The 20,256-nt window shown below is 40.3% G+C and overlaps 1 protein-coding gene across 3 annotated transcripts in view; it reads left to right on the top strand.

The window, feature by feature from the left end:
- The window catches only part of LOC127632350 (potassium voltage-gated channel subfamily D member 3-like), a 173,847-nt gene that overhangs the window by 34,954 nt on the left and 118,637 nt on the right, over positions 1-20,256 (top strand). The window lies entirely within an intron of this gene.

The raw sequence follows: 20,256 nt of genomic DNA, 5'->3' as shown, positions 1-20,256 counted from the left end.
AAACCGTTGTGTTTTAAACGCTCAGATCTCCTTTCTGAGTGAACATCAGTACACACTCATTCATAATCGACCTGTTTGCTGACTTGTCTAAGCTCTCCAAACCAAAAAAGATTGTACTTAACCCCCACATCTTCCTGTGTTCTGCCCATCTGGTCTCATCTCCACCCTTGGGAAAGTGCAGATGCTGCACTCCACTGGAGGTAATGGGACATAGATAGGCCAGAGAGGATCTGTAATCACTAGTGTGGTCCCATAGAAAAGGGGTGTTAAATCAAGCTCAGGTGTCTGATAAAGGGATTCTGATTGCTTGCAGCAGCCGTGTTGCCGAATGTCCAGACAGCAGGATAGCAACCACGAGATTGATGAGCAGGCAGATGCCTCCCGCTACACTGTTCCTGTGCCCCGAGATCTGACTTACAATGGTATTATCATGGCCATGAGTTACATAACAGTGAAGAAGACACATACATATTGTATTTTAATTTAATGAAATCCCATTTATTATTATATTACATATTGCAACAATAATTATCACAAAATGTAAGGATTTCAAATATTACTTTGTATTCAAAATTTTAATTCTCTCATTATTTACTCACCTTCATACCATCCCAGATGGGTATGACTTTCTTTATTCTGAAGAACACAAATTAAGGTTTTTAGAAGAATATATTTAACCTGTGGATAATAGATATACCAGAAATTCTGTAAGGCTTAACTTAATGTAATGTAAGTTATTTAAAATATTGTAGCCCTATAATGCAATGCTAAAGAATACCTTTATTAAAAAAAATATATTACTTTTTGCAGTCTCATACAATTGAGGTTCAGTGTACTGTATATTTAATTTACTACTAGACTGTAATCTGGATATATTTATTTTAATAAACTGCATTCCTAGAATATCATGTTGGATAGATAGAAGTCAAATTAAGTCCCCCCAAAAGTACACTATTATGTTACTCTTAAAGAGTTTTAGATTAGATTACTATAATATAATACAATACAATAAAAGAGCTAGAGTACTTATGAGTGGTCATAGTGTGACACATTTATTAAACCACCATCGCTGGACCAGACAGGACTGGCAAAAAGTGCTCTTCACTGATGAGTCATGGTTTTGTCTCACCAGGGGTGATGGTCAGACTTGCATTTATCGTTGAAGTAATAATGAGCGTTACACCGAGGCCTGTACTCTGGTGCGGGATAGATTTGGAGGTGGAGGGTCCATCATGGTCTGAGGCAGTGTCACAGCATCATCGGACTGAGCTTGTTGTCATTGCAGGCAATCTCAATGCTGTGCGTTACAGGGAAGACATCCTCCTCCCTCATGTGGTACTCTTCCTGCAGGCTCATCCTGACATGACCCACCATCATGACAATGCCACCAGCCATACTGCTCGTTCTGTGTGTGATTTCCTGCAAGACAGGAATGTCAGTGTTCTGCCATGGCCAACGAAGAGCCAGGATCTCAATCCCGGCTCTTAAGCACATCTGGGACCTGTTGGATCGGAGGGTGAGGGCTAGGGCCATTCCCCCCAGAAATGTCAGTGAACTTGCAAGTGCCTTGGTGGAAGAGTGGGGTAACATCTCACAGCAAGAACTGGCAAATCTGGTGCAGTCCATGAGGAGGAGATGCACTGCAGTACATAATTCAGCTGATTGCCACACCATATACTGACTGTTACTTTTGATTTTTATATATATATATACACACACAGTTGAAGTCAGAAGTTTAAATACACTTTAAAATAATTCTTATTCTTATTTTTTTTAAACTCCACAGATTTCATATTAGCAAACTATAGTTTGGCAAGTTATTTAGGACATCTACTTTGTGCGTGACGCAACTAATTTTTCCAACAATTGTTTACAGACAGATTGTTTCACTTTTAATTGACTATATAACAATTCCAGTGGGTCAGAAGTTTACATTCAGAGTTATCTGTGCCTTTAAGCAGCTTGGAAAATCCCAGAAAATTATGTCAAGCCTAATTTAGCTTCTGATAGACTAACTGGAGTCAATTGGAGGTGTACCTGTGGATGTATTTTAAAGCCTACATTCAAACTCAGTGCCTCTTTGCTTGACATCATGGTAAAATCCAAAGAAATCAGCCAAGACCTATAAAAATAATGGAACTCCACAAGTCTAGTTCATCCTTGGGAGCAATTTCCAAATGCGTGAAGGTACCATGTTCATCTGTACAAACAATAGTATGCAATTGTAAACACCATGGACCACACAGCCATCATACCATTAAGAAAGGAGACACATTCTGTCTCCTAGAGGTGAACGTAGTTTGATGTGAAAAGTGCATATCAATCCTAGAAGAAAAGCAAAGGACCTTGTGAAGATGCTTTTTTGATTCTATTCAACCAATTAAATAACTATAACAGAAAATGCGGAATAAAATTATATAAAATTAATCCCTTTCCCCGAACATTCCCAATAATCTCCCATATTTCAAGTCGTTATTTTTTCAATACAAATTTTGTGAGACAGAATTACACAGCAAAAGATGATCTATAAATCATACTCCAGCCAATAGGTGGAACAAACTCAAAGATCATGTTGATTCATCCACAAAACTGTACCGAGGGTGTGCCACTCCGCATAATAAACTCCAGCCGCTAGGCCAAACTGGCACAAAAAAATATACTCAGTTTCCTCAAACAGTCATTTCAGACATTCAGACATTCCTCAAAAAGAGACTCTCTGGCTCCCGGCCCTATCTGGGGTATCAGCTTGAGCACATAAGTGTCTTTTAATGCCTCCAGAGCCCAAGGATTTTGAATTCTTTGACATATTGGCCTCCTAGAACAGTTATGAAACAGAGTGTATCGAATCTCACCTGTTTATATCATCAAAAGTGTTAAAACTAGCAAAGTGCGCAGAGCTCGCCGTTCACATGACATTTCACATTCTTCAAATAAAGAAGTGATCCAAACTAACCTAAGACAAGCAATGTTTTCTACAATTACATTTCAGGACTTCTGAAAAACTGAATTTAATTGTATTTCACCTAGATGTAGGTAAACTTCTGACTTCAACTGTGCAGTATATGCACTGGTGGCCAAAGGTTTGTGATAATGGACAGATTTTGCTGTTTCGTAAGGAAATTGGTAATTTAATTCACCAAAGTGGCATTCAACTGACCACAAAATATAGTCAGGACATTACTGATGTAAAAAACAGCACCATCACTATTTAAAAAAAAGTCATTTTTGATCAAATCTAGATAGGCCCCATTTCCAGCAGACATCACTCCAACACCTTATCCTTGAGTAATCATGCTAAATTGCTAATTTGGTTCTAGAAAATCACTTGCCATTATATCAAACACAGCTGAAAGATATTTGATTCATTAAATGAAGCTTAACATTGCATTTGTGTTTGTTTTTGAGTTGCCAGAGAATGCAATAGACTGGCATGTCTTAAGGACAATATTAGGTCACAAATCGCAAAAGAATTAGACAGCTTTCTCTAGAAACTCATCAGTCAATCATTGTTTTGAGGAATGAAGGCTATACAATGCTTGAAATGGCCAAAAGAAAATGAACATTTCATACAAAGGTGTACATTACAGTCTTCAAAGACAAAAGACAACTTGCTCTAACATGGACAGAAAGAGATGTGGAAGGCCAGATGTCCAACTAAACAAGAGGTTAAGTGCATCAGAGTCTTTAGTATAGACGCCTCACATGTCCTCAGCTGACAGCTTCATTGAATTTTACCTGCTCAACACCAGTTACATGTACATCAATAAAGAGAAGACTCAGGGGTGCAGGCCTCATGGGAAGAATTGCAAAGAAAAATACACTTTTGAAACAGAACAACACAAAGAAAAGGTTAGAGTGGACAAGGAAACACAGACATTGGAGAACAGATAATTGGAAAAGTGTTATGGATCTTAACCCCATCATCAGCTAGACTGTAAGGTGTGTGAGAAGTACCAGACAGCCACATCTATGGGAAGTGCTACAGGAAGTGTGGGGTGAAATGTCACCTGCGTATCTGGACAAACTGACAGCTAGAATGCCAAGGATCTGCAAAGCTGTCATTGTTGCACTTGGTGGATTTTTTTATGAGAACTCTTTGAAATAGTTTAAGAAGTTCTGATTATTCTTTTCAAATTGTAATAGTAATTTTTCATGTTATTAATGTCCTTTCTATGCATTGTGATCAGTTGAATGCCACTTTGGAGAATAAAAGTACCAATTTCTTTCCCTAAGAGCAAAATCTGTACATTATTCCAAACTTTTGGCCGCCAGTGTATAATATATATATATTATACATATATTATATATTATATATATTATATTATATATATATTATATATATATATTTAACAAATGGATGTATTCATTACATTTATAAGCATGTATGTAGGTATGAATGTGTATACATGTTAATTAATTAATTTATATGATGACATCATACTCCAAACTCCTGATCTGTTTGACTCAAGTATTGACTGTGTTTGATAATATTTGAGGGCTTTCCAAATGAACAAATACTGTAAAGTAAAGCTAACTTTAAATATATCTCATGCTTAGCATGCTTAGTCACCAATGAACACTGCGTAGGGATCTTTTTATGCAGGGAGCAGTGTGAATCAGAACACGACTATGGGGTTCTTGTATCACCCTGAAAGGATTTATTTTGTTATAACAATCAGTTGGCTGTACATTATCCCGCTTATTACACAGCTTCTAGCCAAATAAAGAAATGAACATAAAATATTGATTTGCATTAAAATTACATTATTATGTGATAAGAAAATCTCAGAACAGCAGAGTTCCACCTCTGGTTTGGAGTTCTGATGGTGTATATTTTGTGAAAAAGACCATCTGACTCCTCATTATTTAGCTTATTATAAGTCTACTTGCAAAATATATAATTAAATGGACATGAAACATTGATTTGAGTTAAAATGTTTTTTTATTAGCTTACTTGTAGGGATTGCACAGTGTTCCGAGAATAAGGAAAGGTGATTTGCAATGCCCGGATAACCAGTCTGAAATGACTTAATCCCTGGTTGTGCAGTTGTTAGTCAGAAATATCAGACTGCTAGATGGTGCCATTTACCAATCAGAATCGAATATTCTAGGGACCTGTGTAATAAATACTTTTAACTACAATTTAACAGTGTACTTAGTTTTGGTATATCTACACCTGCATAGTAATGACTTATGTACCAGTAAAGAGACATACACAAGGGGTTGGAGAATAGATGTTATTGTTGAAAGAGAGGATGGAAAATTGTCATTTTGTCTTTGCTCATGTCCATCATTACATCACAATGTAGTGCATGCAGTGTCTTAAATTGCTAGCTCCTTTGCTCATTCATCATTCAATACAGACCACATGTGACCGTAAATGAGTGCATAGAGATAGCTGTAGACACTACTACACTTTTTGATAGATGGTAGAGTATGTCACATCCAGAATGACAAAAGAAAAAATATTTTAAAAACATAAACACACTTGAAATTTGAGAGTTTAGATTAAAAAGTTGAAAAAACAAGATAAGATATTATTCAGATGTAAAAATCAGATTTCATGTTGTTTGTGCTCTTCATACCACTGCACAAACATCTAAACAGATTTGAGGTGGTTATGCTAAATGATCATTTTTGCTCCCTTCTGTTTGAACAAAGTCTTAATAGAATTTTGACTACAGTTTTTCTATTTGACAAATTTAGGGAATCATAAAAGATGCCTACAATTGTGGCCAATCTTGCTTGGTGTAACATGTTCAATGAAAACCAATTTATTGTTTTTGCGATGGACAGTATGCAGAAAAGACGTATGATGTTACGTATGATAGTCTGCCTTGGACATAACCCAATATTTCTCTGGGTTCTTGTCTTCCAATCTGACAAAAAACAATGGTAAAGGACAAATAACATAGAGGGTGCTTGAAGAAATAGTGGTAGCACTTAATTTTACAGTACAGTTCTACATCTATGTACTATATAATTACAACAACTACAGGAATTACTATGTACTAAATCTAACCCCATCCCTAACCTTAACCCATATGTAGGTACCTAATGTTACTCAGTACTTTCTTGGTTAAGTACTGTTATGTATACCTTGTCTTTAATCATTGTTGCCCTTTGTTTGTCATTTTTGTCACTTTTGGAGTTTCTTAGTTTTCACTTTTGTCACCCTTGTAGCTCCATTGTCTCCTTGTTAGCTTTCGTGTTCTCTGTTCATTGTTTTCACCTGCCCTCGTTAGTTTGCCATTGGTTTCTGTTTATTGCCCTGTCATCTTGTTTGAGTTCTGTTTGTTCATTGGCTCCCGTTTTCCCATGTCCATGTATTTTAACCCGGTTGTTTTCACTCCCCTGGGTCAATCGTTGAATGTTGTTAAGCCTGGTATGTGTTCCCTGCCCGAGTTCTCAGTTTTGTTTCATCGTGTTCAAGTTTCCTGTTTTCCCATTGTGGGTTTTTCCTTTGTGTTTATTGGTTTGTTTGTTTAAATAAAGTTAAGCTGCATTTAGATCCACTCTCCTTGTCTGCCTTCGCTGCCTCCATTCCTAACAAGTACACTCTAAGATACTGAAAGTACACATGCTGTAAAATAAAGTGCAACCAAAATAGTTTACCCAAAAAAAAAAAAAAAAAATATATATATATATATATATATATATATATATATATATATATATATATATATATATATTTGTAACACGCACAAGAAGAGATAGTCACAATGTCGGGTAAAACTGCTTTATTGGCAGAATGGCAAAAGTACAAAGGGGCAAATCCAGAGAAGAGTAGTCGAGGGGAGCCTAAGGTCGAAGCCGGGGAATCAGAATAACAAACAAACAAACAAACAAACACTGGAGTAGTTGAAACAGGGGAAAGCTAGCGAAACACTAGAGCTGGCAAAGCGAAGGGGTAACTAAACAATAACCAACAAACGTGGGGGGAGAGGGCAGAGTATATATAGAGGAAATGAACTGTGCAGGTGAAACTAATATTCTGGTGATTGGGAGCGAGCGTGAGAGCTAGAGGGGGCGGGTGAACTTGAGGATCAGAGTTTGTTACAGTACTCCCCCCTCTGCTACGGACAGCTCCGGACGGCCGCGCTCGGTTACGAGGAGCGCGACCTCTGGGAAGTGGTGCGGGACGATCGGGATGCTGGCGATGGTAATCCAGCTTGAGGGCTTGGTCCAAGACGTCCCTCGACCGTACCCACGACTGTTCCTCAGGTCCGTAGCCCTCCCAGTCTACCAGATACTGCAACTGGCCACCCCGACGTCGTGAGTCTAACAAGGCCCGGACCGTATAGGCGGGCTGACCTCCGACGTCGAGTGGTGGAGGGGGTGTCTGGGATGCCGTGGGCGGAAACATGGGGCTGTAAAACACGGGCTTGAGAAGGGAAACATGAAACACAGGACAAATTTTGTAGCGGGGTGGCAAAAGAAATTTATAGGTGACAGGGTTAACTCTCTGAACAATCTTAAAAGGGCCGACGTACTTAGGGCTCAGCTTCTTGGATGGGAGACGAAGACGGATGTCTCGGGTTGACAACCACACCCGCTGGCCCGGATGGAATATAGGGGTAGGTCGGCGTCGGTGGTCTGCCTTCGATTTCTGGGTCTGGGTGGAGCGTTGAAGATGGTCATGGGTGGCTCTCCAGACCTGGGTACACTTCTGGGCCCAGGCATCCACCGCCGGAACGTCACTGGGATCGGCCTCCCAAGGAAAAAGGGGTGGCTGATAGCCCGGGACGCATTGGAAAGGGGTGAGGCGAGTCGAAGAGCTGACCAGGCTGTTTTGGGCGTATTCGGCCCAAGGAAGGTAGGTGTGCCAGGTACCCTGGTTCTGGGCACAGTAGGCCCTCAGGTATTTACCTATCTCCTGATTGAGGCGCTCAGTCTGGCCATTGGTTTGGGGATGGTATCCCGAGGAGAAGTTGAGTTGGATGCCTAGTCTGTCGCTGAAGGCTCGCCAAAAGCGAGAAGTGAGTGGGTTCCTCGATCTGATGTAATCTCCTCGGGAATGCCGAAGTTCCGGAAGATGTGGTTGATCATATGGTCGGCCAGTTGGGTCGCGTTGGGTAGTCCTGGCAGGGGAATCAAGCGGCACATCTTGGAAAACCTGTCTATCACCACTAGGATCTCCGTCCGACCGTCGGAGGGAGGTAAGTCGGTGATGAAGTCCATGGCGATGTGGGACCACGGCCGATTGGGTATAGGCAACGGTTGGAGGAGCCCCGGGGGGTTCAGAGCCGTAGCTGAAGAGACGAGAGAGGGCGTCCGCCTTGACGTTTTGGGAGCCTGGGCGAAAAGTGACAGAGAAGTTGAAACGGGTGAAGAACATGTCCCACCTGGCTTGTCTGGGGTTCAACCTCTTGGCCGAGATCTTACTGAAGTCTCGGATAAAGCGCCTGTAGTAGTTGGCAAAACCCAGAAACCGTACCAGCTGCTGGGTGATCAAAAACCACGGCAATCTGGTGGCAAAACTGATCATATGAAGCAAGAATGGGGCTATCGGCCATCCATAATGCGGTGGCCCATTGTTTTTCGGTGAGAAGTGAGATTAAAAAATGAATTCTCTCACTGTCAGAGCATAAAAGGGGGTGATACTTCATGTAAACGCTGCACTGCATTAAAAACCCTTGGCAAGCGTCCGAAGAGCCATCAAACCTCTCGGGGGGTTGAAAGCTTATGGCGCTCTGGAATGCTTTAGGAGCATCAACGGGTTCAGGGACAGACAAAGGTGGAACAGGGTGAAATTGATCAGAAATAGCACGTACCGTCAGTAGTATCTCCTGTATCTGCTGCCCCTGGGCAGTGAGCGCTTGGTCATGTCTCCCAACCATAGATCCTTGGGCAGAAAGTGCCGCACAAATCCGCTCTAGTGAGCTTTGAAGGTCCTCCGTGGGATCCATTGTGACTATTCGGTGGGGTTGGTTATTATGTAACACACACAAGAGGAGATAGTCACAATGTCGGGTAAAACTGCTTTATTGGCAGAATGGCAAAAGTACAAAGGGGCAAATCCAGAGAAGAGTAGTCGAGGGGAGCGTAAGGTCGAAGCCGGGGAATCAGAATAACAAACAAACAAACAAACACTGGAGTAGTCGAAACAGGGGAAAGCTAGTGAAACACTAGAGCTGGCAAAGCGAAGGGGTAACTAAACAATAACCAACAAACGTGGGGGGAGAGGGCAGAGTATATATACAGGAAATGAACCGTGCAGGTGAAACTAATATTCTGGTGATTGGGAGCAAGCGTGAGAGCTAGAGGGGGCGGGGTGAACTTGAGGATCAGAGTTCGTTACAATATTTTATAATTTATTCACCCTCATGCCATTAAAACCCTGTAGGTGTTAGGCAGAAGATGTCTAGTCAGCTCTTTTCCATACAAGGAAATATGATAATGACATTCTGTATAATGCCAAGCTCCAAAATAAAAATAAAAATAAATAAATACATATTATAAAAATTGTGCACTATATTCCAAATCTTTTGAAGCCATACAATACATTTGTGTGACATACAGACCAAAATTTAAGTAATTATTCGCAAAAAATATTCATCTCTGCTTTAGTTCTAAAAATAAATATATTGCAGGATAGATGTGATGACATTTGGTCAAAAGACATGCGAGAATGAATTGTGTTTCCAGTCGTGTTCCAATACTGTAAAATGGCAGTGACATTGCATATTTGTAGTCCATGCAACTTCTTTTGCTTTGAGCTTTGGCAAAGGGGAATATTTCCATTTAATAACAACCTAAATTTGTACCGCTCTTTCGCTGCAAATAAGTATGACATCGCATTATAATTAGAGCAATTTTCCCAGCTGTAAAGCCCTGAACATATTATGTAGTAGACCATAATGCCAGAGAAGTGGTATGCATGTGGGTCATGTACTTGTCTGCTTTAATCAGTGGCTATATATAATCTGCTTCAAAGCGCCATTTAGCACTCTCTCCTGTGTGCTAATCATTTATTTGGAGATGTGAGAGATATTCAGAAGCTGATTCTGTTGTGTAAATGTAGGCCTGCGCTGTTAGCAGGGGTCAGGTAATTATATTATCAGGAACATGAACTGTCAGAAATAAGTTTGCTCTAACTGGGGGTCCAGAGGTTTGTGTCTGCTCAAAATATGTATATCTTCCTTTGTACACATAATAATAATAATAATAATAATAATAATAAATTGAATTTGTATAGTGCTTTTCTCGAACTCAAAGTCGCTTTACAGAGCATTATTCAGGGACATATAGAGTTGGGAGGGGCAGGGGGCTATGGATAGGCAGAGGTGAATAGATGGGTCTTGAGGCGGGACTGGAAGATGGTTAGAGACTCAGAGGTGCGGATCTCATGGGGAAGAGAGTTCCATAGCCTGGGAGCTGCCCTGGAAAAGGCTCTGTCCCCAAAACTGCGGAGCTTGGACTTGTGAATGCAGAGGAGACCGGCTGAGGTGGACCTGAGGGACCGTGAGGGTTGGTAGGGGGAGAGGAGGTCAGTGAGGTATGAGGGGGCCAGGTGATGGATGGCTTTGTAGGTAAGTACCAGGATTTTGTATGTGATCCGGTGAGAAATGGGAAGCCAATGTAATTGTTTTAGGACTGGAGTAATGTGGTGCCAGGATTTGGAGCGGGTGATGAGTCGGGCAGCTGCGTTCTGGACCAGTTGGAGTCTTTTTATGTAATTTGAGCTGATACCAAAGAGTAGTGAATTGCAGTAGTCCAGTCGTGAGGAGATGAAGGCGTGAATGAGTCTTTCAGCAGCAGAGGGTGTGAGTAAGGGTCTGATTTTGGCGACGTTACGGAGGTGAAAGAAAGAGGTTTTAATGACATGACGGATGTGAGGCTCCAGGGAGAGGGTTGAATCAAAAATCACGCCGAGGTTGCGGGCCTGGGGAGATGGGGAGACAATGGTGTCGTCAATGGTGATAGTGGTGTTATTGGTTTTGCTGAGAGTGGATTTGGAGCCTATGAGGAGGAATTCTGTCTTATTGCTGTTGAGTTTGAGGAAGTTGTGTTGCATCCAAGTTTTAATAGCAGACAGACAGGAGTTGATGTGGGAGAGGGAGGATTCTGAGGGGATTTGGTGCTGAGGTAGATCTGGGTGTCATCGGCATAACAGTGGAAATTCAGTTTGAAGTGGCGAAGTATCTGCCCAAGGGGGAGAATGTAAATGATGAAGAGCAGGGGGCCGAGTACGGAACCTTGTGGAACGCCTTGGGTGACTGTGACTGTTGCAGAAGTGAGGTTATGAAGAGAGATGAAGTGGGATCTGTCGGAAAGGTAGGAATGGAGCCAGCTGAGTGCAGTACCTTCGATGCCAAGGTCTTTGAGTCTGGTGAGCAGGATGTTATGGCTCACAGTATCGAAGGCTGCACTCAGATCGAGAAGAATAAGGATGTTAAGGGAACCGGTGTCAGCGGAGGTGAGGAGGTCATTGAGAACTTTAAGGAGAGCGGTTTCTGTGCTGTGTAGGGGGCGAAAACCAGATTGGAGAGGTTCAAATTGGTTATTGGCATGAAGATAGGTTTGTAATTGTGAGGCAACTATACGTTCCAGGGTTTTAGACAGAAAGGGGAGGGTGGATATTGGGCGGTAGTTGTTAAGGGAAGAGGGATCCAGACCAGGTTTTTTGAGGATTGGGGTGAGAGCGGCAGTTTTAAAAGCAGAGGGGACAATTCCAAGGGACAGTGAGGAATTGAAGAGGTTAGTGAGGTAGGGGCAAAGGACAGGGAGGCAGGACTTCATGAGTGGAGTAGGGAGGGAGTCAAGTGAGCAGGTAGTCGGTTTGGAAGAGCTGATGAGTTTAGAGATTTCCAGAGTGGTGACCGAGTGAAACTGGGAGAGGAGGCAATGTGGAGAAAGGGGAGGGAGGTCAGGAGGGATAAGGGGGAAAGGGGCCGTGTTAGGGGCTAGATTAGATACTGGGAAGTCGGATGCAGGGGATAGAGATTGATAAATTATGTTGATTTTATCAGCGAAAAAGTGAAGGAATGAGTTACAGAGATCCGGAGTAGAAGTAGGGAGGGTATTGGTCCGAGGCTTGATGAGGTTGTTCAATGTGGAGAAGAGGGTTCTGGGGTTTTGACAGGGGTTAGTGAGGATAGTGGAGAGGTAGGCAGATTTGGCAGCAATGAGGGCATCTTTGTAGGCAATGAGGTGGAGTTTATAGGCTTCATGGTGGACTATGAGCGATGATTTTTTCATCAGGCGTTCTAGTTGGCGGCCGGTTTGTTTCATTTCCCGGAGTGCAGGTGTGTACCAGGGTGACGAATTGTTAAAGGTGACAGTTTTTGTTTTGAGGGGGGCCAGAGTGTTAAGGGAGGTACACAAAGCAGAGTTGAGGTGGTTTGTGAGATCATCAGGTGAGGTAAGGGTTGAGTCCAGGTGGAGAGTGGTGGAGAGCAGGTCAGAGAGATGATGGGGATCAATAGATTTAATGTTGCGGAATGTGATTTCTCTGAGGAGGCGGGGGCGTGGGGTTGGAGAAGGAATGGTGAACCGTATCAGTTTGTGATCAGAGAGGGGAAAGAGGCATGGATGGAGGTTGAGCACTGGTTGGTTAGTGGAGCAGACCAGGTCAAGAATGTGTCCTTTTTCATGGGTGGGGAATGTAACATGTTGGATGAGAGTAAAGTTATCCAATAAAATGTTGAATTCTGATGACAACTTGCAGGTGGGGGAGTCTATGTGGATGTTTAAGTCACCGAGTAGCAGCAGACGTGGAGAGAGAGATGAGGCTACTGTGAGAAGTTCAGTGAAATCGGAGAGGAAGGAGGGATTTGGTTTAGGTGGCCGGTAAATGAGGATAACTGTCATGGAGGAAAGAGCTTTGAAGACGAGATATTCAAATGATGATACTGAAGGGAGGGTGAGTTCAGAGATCCGGAAGTTCTGATTATAGATAACGGCGAGTCCACCTCCACGGCGGGAGGGGCGGGGTTTGCAGATATAATTGTAGCCAGTGGGGGATGCTTGGTTAAGGGAAAAGAAGTCATCGGGTTGTTGCCAGGTTTCGGTGAGCAGAAGGAAATCCAGCGTGTTGTCAAGGATAAATTCATGAAGGGCAGGGGCTTTATTGTTAAGCGATCGGGTGTTAAGGAGGGCAAAGTTGGCCTGGTGAGAGGGTGGTGAGATGGGGGTAGGCTGGAAAAATCTGAGATTATCACAGTTAGCAGTGCGTGTGGGGGGGTAATGCAGTTGAGGAGGGACAGTGAGTGGATTTGCAAGTGATTGGAGAATAGATCTATTTGATGTGCGAATAGCACTGTAGTCCAGTCCGGGTTTTCTATGCAGCCAAACGGTGCGCTCAGCGCTAAGTGATCCAGCGGGGGAAGCACTCCGATGACGTGGGAGAGGTGCGACAAAGCGTGCAGGTGACCAGATGGATGGAATGGAATGTCCGTGGTGGAAGTAAACAAACTTGCGGCAAATGCTTCTGTGGATATAACGGTGTCGACGTAGAAGTCCGAGCTGTTTGATGACTGGGATGCAGGATGGAATGGAGAAGTTGATTAGTTCGACCAGTTGCAGAGTTGAATATATGAACATGATGCCGAGCGGAGGGACTGAGAGCTCCGTAATAGCAGTTAGTGATGGACTAGGGACACAGAGATGGAAAACTAATGTAAATGCTAAAATTATCCACGGCATGACAGGAGGAGATGAAAGTCTCGGTCACGGCTCACATCTGGTGGAGGTTGCCTGTGAGAAAGAGGTAGGCAATCGGTTTTGCCGCTATTGCAACTAGAATTAGCCGGCACGCGTTGATGAACGCGGGCAGCCAGCCTGCTAGCGGCTAACCGACGAGGCGACAGTCCGGTCGTGGTGCCCAAGCGGCTTCGGGAACTAGCTGAGAGACTGTCCAGAGGTAGAGGTACAATAAACACAAATAAAACAGGAACAAAGAAGGAATAGCAGACGGAATAGCAGACGGAGAAATAGCAGACGGAGAAGCGGCAAACAAACAGCGCCAGCGTCCTCTCCTCTGAGGAAATGAGGGTATGTTGTACATAAAACAAATACAGTATGCATGCATGCAGAGTGTGTATTTTACAGAGATTCATAATGTGTTTTGTTGATTAGTATCACCTCAAATGACTTCTCAAAACACAAATATGCATTTATTTGGAGGGGGGGGGGTTCCGGGGGGCACAAAGATTTTGGTCTCTTTGCTGCGACTTGATTATAAAATGCATAATATGCCAAATCATTATTATTATAGACAAGCTTAAAGCTACAGTACACTATGTAACTTTTGGCCCTCTAGTGGTTATAAAATAAAACTGCATGCATCTTGCGGAAGGACAGTGTTTTGGATGGGGTTCGGCTCTGCTCATCTGCGTGGATGAATGTGGTTTGATGCATCGTATACACTGGATACAGGACATCTTATCAGAACAAATGGACAAATAAATAACGAAAGAAAGGAAAAGACTGAAATTTGAAAACATGTCATCTGAGCAGATAATATTATGTGTTGTTTTTTTACTTATTGGAAACATTGATGTTTTAAAATAAATGACATTACAAGAGTTAGGCATCATTCCTTAACATTAGACATAACGATTGGTAGTATGATAAGGTCAAACGTTGTAAAGTTTTTATAACTGCAGGATTTTCTGGCCAAGTAGATTGTCATTATTACCAAGCAGTATTCAATATCATTTCAAGACTCGCATGTCCTTGGCAAGCCTAGGGCTAAAGGATTTATTTATATAAATTATTGCTGTTATGAAGAAAAATACAGACGTGTTCTAGCAATTGAAAAGTTCTGCACCGATTACAGTTTAATTATTTTATTATACACACACTGTGTGAGTGTGTGGGTGTGTGTGTGTGTGTGTGTGTGTGTGTGTTTAGACAACTATACATAAACATATCAATAAAATTGCTTACCTGTTGAGTAAGAAAAAAGCCATCTCTAGGTAACTCTTAAATCCTTTCAGATCTCGGAGTTGTCACCACCTCTGAAAAGAAAAGCCGATGTTGATTCAGGTTTTATTAAAGAATCTTTTGCTTTCCCTTTTGCTTGTAGACTGTGCTCGGTTTGGGGTTTCTTTGTTTTTACATAGAGATTCCCTGGACGTTTGCCATTTTGAATGATCCATGGTCAATTTGTCTCATTCGTTGTGACAACAAACTTTCAGCTTCAGCTACAGTATTCCCACACACGTGCTACAGTAGCCAGAACTTATTTTCTCTGCATATTTATATGACGTCAACATGCACTGGTGAATGATGTATGCAATTTCCCTAGAAACCCATCCCGGCAGCTCTAAAATATTTATAATATCATTATTATAGGTTTATCAAAGTGTATTTGGGTAAAGTAAATCTGTTCGATTTGCCATTGTGGGCAATTAACACTCAATTCCTTGGACAAAAATGCAATGTTTTAACCGTTTTAAGTTAAAACTTTTAACCATTGAGCAGCCTTGGAAATATTTGGTTATCAGCTTAATTCCACTGTCTGACATCATAAACCGTGTTCAGATTGAAGCCTTTTGCTGTCCTCCGGCACAGTTTTAACACAACATGTTGAGAACAATTGCTGCTTATGATGAGCCTTTGAACAGAAAAAAAACTGAATTCTTACAAAATGTAAAGCTAGTGGAGCTTTCTTTGGTCAGCTAGGCTATATTTGTTCACAAACTTTCTAAAGCTAATAATGAAAAACTATTGAGTTTATTTGATCATCTTTAGATCGCTTGGGAAATATAATATCAATGTAATGCAATCAATATCTTTGGGATGTTGGCATGCATGACCATGTCTTACATCACCATTCAGATTGATCAAAATTTCCATCGTAGATAAGGTAATACACATACCAATGGTGACATTATTTCAATGTCAACACAAACAAGATGAGCTTATTCTTTATCAGTTGTTTCAACTGCAATATTGCAAGCATTATAAAATTGAAGTAAATCTGTTTTTTAATGCAGATTCATCTGTAGCCTTCACTGGCCCCCATGGCCAGTCCTCCAGTCCAGAAAATCAGCTGTAATGTCTGTATCATCTTGCACTTGCATAACCAATACTCCCTGAAGCATAATAAACAATTTGATATACAAAAAAATCTGACTATCTATAGCTTGGTATTAATTAAAATTTCACAGCGAAGTTGTGCTGTCCCCACATGAGGACATCGATTTGTAGCTTTTTTCTCTCAATGAATAAATAAATAAATAAATTAAATGCATACTTATCAGGGGCTACTAGTTACAAATCAAAAAGGGAAATGACACATGCACACAGCACTCGCTTTTCAGTAGGATAATGAATTTAACCATAGTGATACTTACTGCAGTATTATGGTATCAATATAATAACCATGTTTTAATTTTGTGGTTACTTTGATTTTACTACAAAATACTATTGTGATACTATGGTTACTGTAGTAAAACCATGGTTATTTTTTGTAAGTGAAAGGTAAGGGTTAGGTTTAGGGGTATGGGTTGGTGTAGGTTTACTGTGGGATTCTAAATAAACACAATAAACATGCTAGTGCAAATAGCCTCTGACAAATTAAATTAGTTTGACTTTATCTGATTATTACATAATAGTGTCACTTTGCCAGTAACAAGCTACTTTGTCCAACATGTAGCGATGTACCGAGACACAATACTACACTGCTGCATTTTTTGTCACAATGTATTGAGCATGAAGCTTTGCAACAAAGCAAACTGAGGCAATAACCAAACATGCTCTCCAATATGGCTCTCTCATATGTAGCACTGGAAAGTAAGATTAATTTTAGTGAAATGGTTCATTCGGACGGTTCATGAAAATGAACTAATTAAAAAAAGATGATTCACCAAAGTTTAGGTCTTCTTTATTAAAGCTAAATATTTAGTCATATGCTAGTTGTATTGACTGTAAATCTTTTTCAGTTTAACGCTGTCACCCTATTTGAGATTATTCACTAATTCAAAAACATTTATTGATTTTGTTCCCCAAAAGTACAGCTGTGATAAAGTATCTGTTCCTGTATCTGTTATTTTAAAAACACTGCCCTATATTGTTAAAAAAAGATATTGCTCCCTTAATTAGCTTCAATGTACAGTAGCTGCTTTTTGATTCTAGCTTTTAGTGCAAACAACATATTTTTAGCTTCGCATGAGTCCAGTGGTTTAAACTACTTTTCTTATGCATATCTTTGAGCTTGTCAATTTACAGTTTCAAAGTAAAAAATGTTGGCTGTATTCCAAAGCCTTGTGTAATGCCTTGCTGTCTATTACCCACATAAGCAGCTGGATGTTGAATCAAATGCAAATCCATCACATTATAATTCATGTTGTCTACACTGGTCCAACAGTGGACAGATTCCCAATTCTATAGCTGATGCACTACAAATCTACTCCAGTCACTTTATTATCACTTTACTATATTTTAATATCATACTTGTAAATCATTTTTCCATTAATATTAATTAATGCCATTCATTATAGGTTTAAAAAAACCTTCAGTCTGTAACATTAAATTAAAGCCAGCTTGTTATGTTTCTAGTCTCTGGTTTACTAATTTAAAAGGTATTTTGTTTCTAACCACATGCACAGTATATGTAGTTTTAACAAAAATAATAGTACAATTAAATAAGTAGAGTAAATGTTTATATCAGTGGATCTCTCTTGAAAAGAAAGTAGCACATGTATTTCACCTATTTAGCCGTTGCTGAATTCTAGTCGAGCTCACAGCCGATTGGTTCGTGCTTTCTACACATCATTTAGAATGTTCAGTTCAACACTTCTAATGTCAAAAGCCTCAAGCCGTCGCAGTGCATTGCATAGCAACACAAGACGTGTCCAATGTAGACAGGGTGTACGGCAGCATCATAATTAATTTGGAACCACTTAAGGGAACAATTTTGAAAGCTTTACATAACCAGTAACCCTATACTGTACGTCATACTCACGAGAAGCACATAGGGGACTCCACTCACTATTGATTACGATATAGTTTGGGAGGTAGCGTGTTGCATGTCTGAAAGAAGGTATCTTTGAAGGCTGCATAATCATGCTGTCCACCTTTTGAAACAGCCTTTTCTTTGGGAGCATGCCTATTGTGCTTTGAAAAATGCTGCCTACATAGGTAGCTAACTAAGTTTTGGAATAGGGCGGTTGTATTCATTCATTCATAATTTGGTAATAATATTTTTTTGGCAGTGCTTGCCTTGCTGGTATAGATTAATTATAAACCTCCAGCATAAATTTATCCATCAAACTGGTTTCATCTGTTGAGTCTTTGAGAAAATGCTCCAATGTACTGCATGAGATAGAAGAGTCAAACGTGAAAATATTCAGCTTTCTTCCCACGTATACTACATAAGGTTTAAGTTGTTCAGAGTATTGTGTAGTTCCTCAACATGAAACAAGTATAGTACTTCAACATGAAACTAGGGTAGTACCTCAACGTGAAACAGCTTTTTTTGGAAGAATTGTATACTATTCGGTAAATGTTTTATAAGAACAAGTTGGCTTTACATGAATCAATTGAGTAGGGACAGTGTGAAGCAACTAATCCTCAATGCTGTAACCTTGCTTCAGTATAAATGAATGGTGCACTTTTACACCCTGAGGAGCAAGCCTTGTAGGAAATTAAAAATATCTGCTATCAGTGTAAGAACTTGGTGCCAATTTTCAAACACAGACCCCATTAATGGGACCATTTCTAATGATAGCTGTGTAATTTAATTTAGCTCTGTCAGAGATTCATTTACAGCTTAAAGTCATTGAAAAGGAATTGTTCTTACAGACACTTTCCATTTCAGAAATGCTCCTGCTTTACCTCTGTTTCTTTCATCCTTGTTCTAAAGAGAGAGCAATTCCATTCTGCAACCACAATAAGATTGTAAGGGGACTAAATAATGTTTCGTCTTTATGCTTCATAAGCAATAGTATAGGTGGGTAGCTGACTTGAAATACATCTGGGAAACTGACATACTGTGGTGTGAAATGCTATACTCCTTTAAAAGCTATTATCAACAGCAGTCAGTAGTGACTTGCTATATGTAATTTGTTTTGAAATTTCCATCGTTCATCAACATTAAATGTAGGAAATTAGAATAATGGTTTGCTTATGACTTTTAGCTTATGCCTGCATTATTCTCCGACCATTAATGGAAGGACTTTAGCTCAATAAGGGGATTAACAATTAATTCAGGGAATATAAAAATAATTCATGTTTATGTCCTATCAAAGTCTATGGCCAGCAATTCATTTATTAGAACGTAATGTTAATTCGGTAACATTTTCTATGAAGCCCATATTTATAATGCATTGTAAAGGCATTATACATGCATTATACTGCATTCATAATAGGAGTGTGCAGCGGAGCCATTATCTATATTTGTATCTGTATCTGTTCACATGACAAAATTATCTGTATCTGTCTCTGTATTCGTATAGAACCGGGTGTGGCGGGGCTTAAACCGGAAGTGAGTCAAAACTAAATGAAACACCCATTTTTAAGTTTTACTCTTACATTTATAGTTTCTATTAATAAAATATGCCTTGTAAATGCCTTTTCATAATAATAGCCTAATAATAATAATAATTATTATTATTATTATTGTTTTTATTATAGCTATTATTTAAAAAATATAATTTTATCCTTTTTTTTCTTATCAGATGAAGCTGAATTTGTAGGCTACATTAACTGTGGAATATGTTGTTTTAATATTAATATCTGCCTGAAACAGAATTTACATTTGTCTGTGCATGTATAACAACATTATTCTGGAGGCAAGAGTTGTCAGGCTAATTAAGCCTCCGAGAGGGATAAAGGCCGACTGTGGAAGGTGGTGCGACGAGAGAGAGATAATTTACAGTCAGCTGACCGCCATGTGTGTTTGTGTCGTTTGTTTAAGTTTTTCATTAAACTATTATTTATATTGTCAAGCCGGTTCTTGCCTCCTCCTTTCCATTGAACTGTTTTACACTGGTGCCGAAACCCAGGAAGAAGGAGGGATACGCTGTAGTAGAGTTCTCGCCACTGGCGAATGATCAGACTCTGGTCGCTGCCATCTCACATGACGCTGAAACGGCGTTTGATATGGTAGAATGGGATAATTTTTTTACGATTTTGGAAATATACAGGTTCGGGAATACTTTTATTGGATGGATTAAGTTAGTTTATAGACACCCTGTAGCAGCAGTGCAAACAAATTGGATTATTTAAATTAAATTGATAATGTTTTTATTATTTTACTTTGGATACCGGCACCTGGGAAAGTTTCACTCTTTCCCTCTTATTGTT

The sequence above is a fragment of the Xyrauchen texanus genome, chromosome 39 (assembly GCF_025860055.1).
Source record: "Xyrauchen texanus isolate HMW12.3.18 chromosome 39, RBS_HiC_50CHRs, whole genome shotgun sequence".
NCBI classification, from domain to species: Eukaryota; Metazoa; Chordata; class Actinopteri; order Cypriniformes; family Catostomidae; genus Xyrauchen; species Xyrauchen texanus.
The sequence above is the reverse complement of the archived record's forward strand: the minus strand, read 5'-3'. Positions and strand labels throughout refer to the sequence as shown.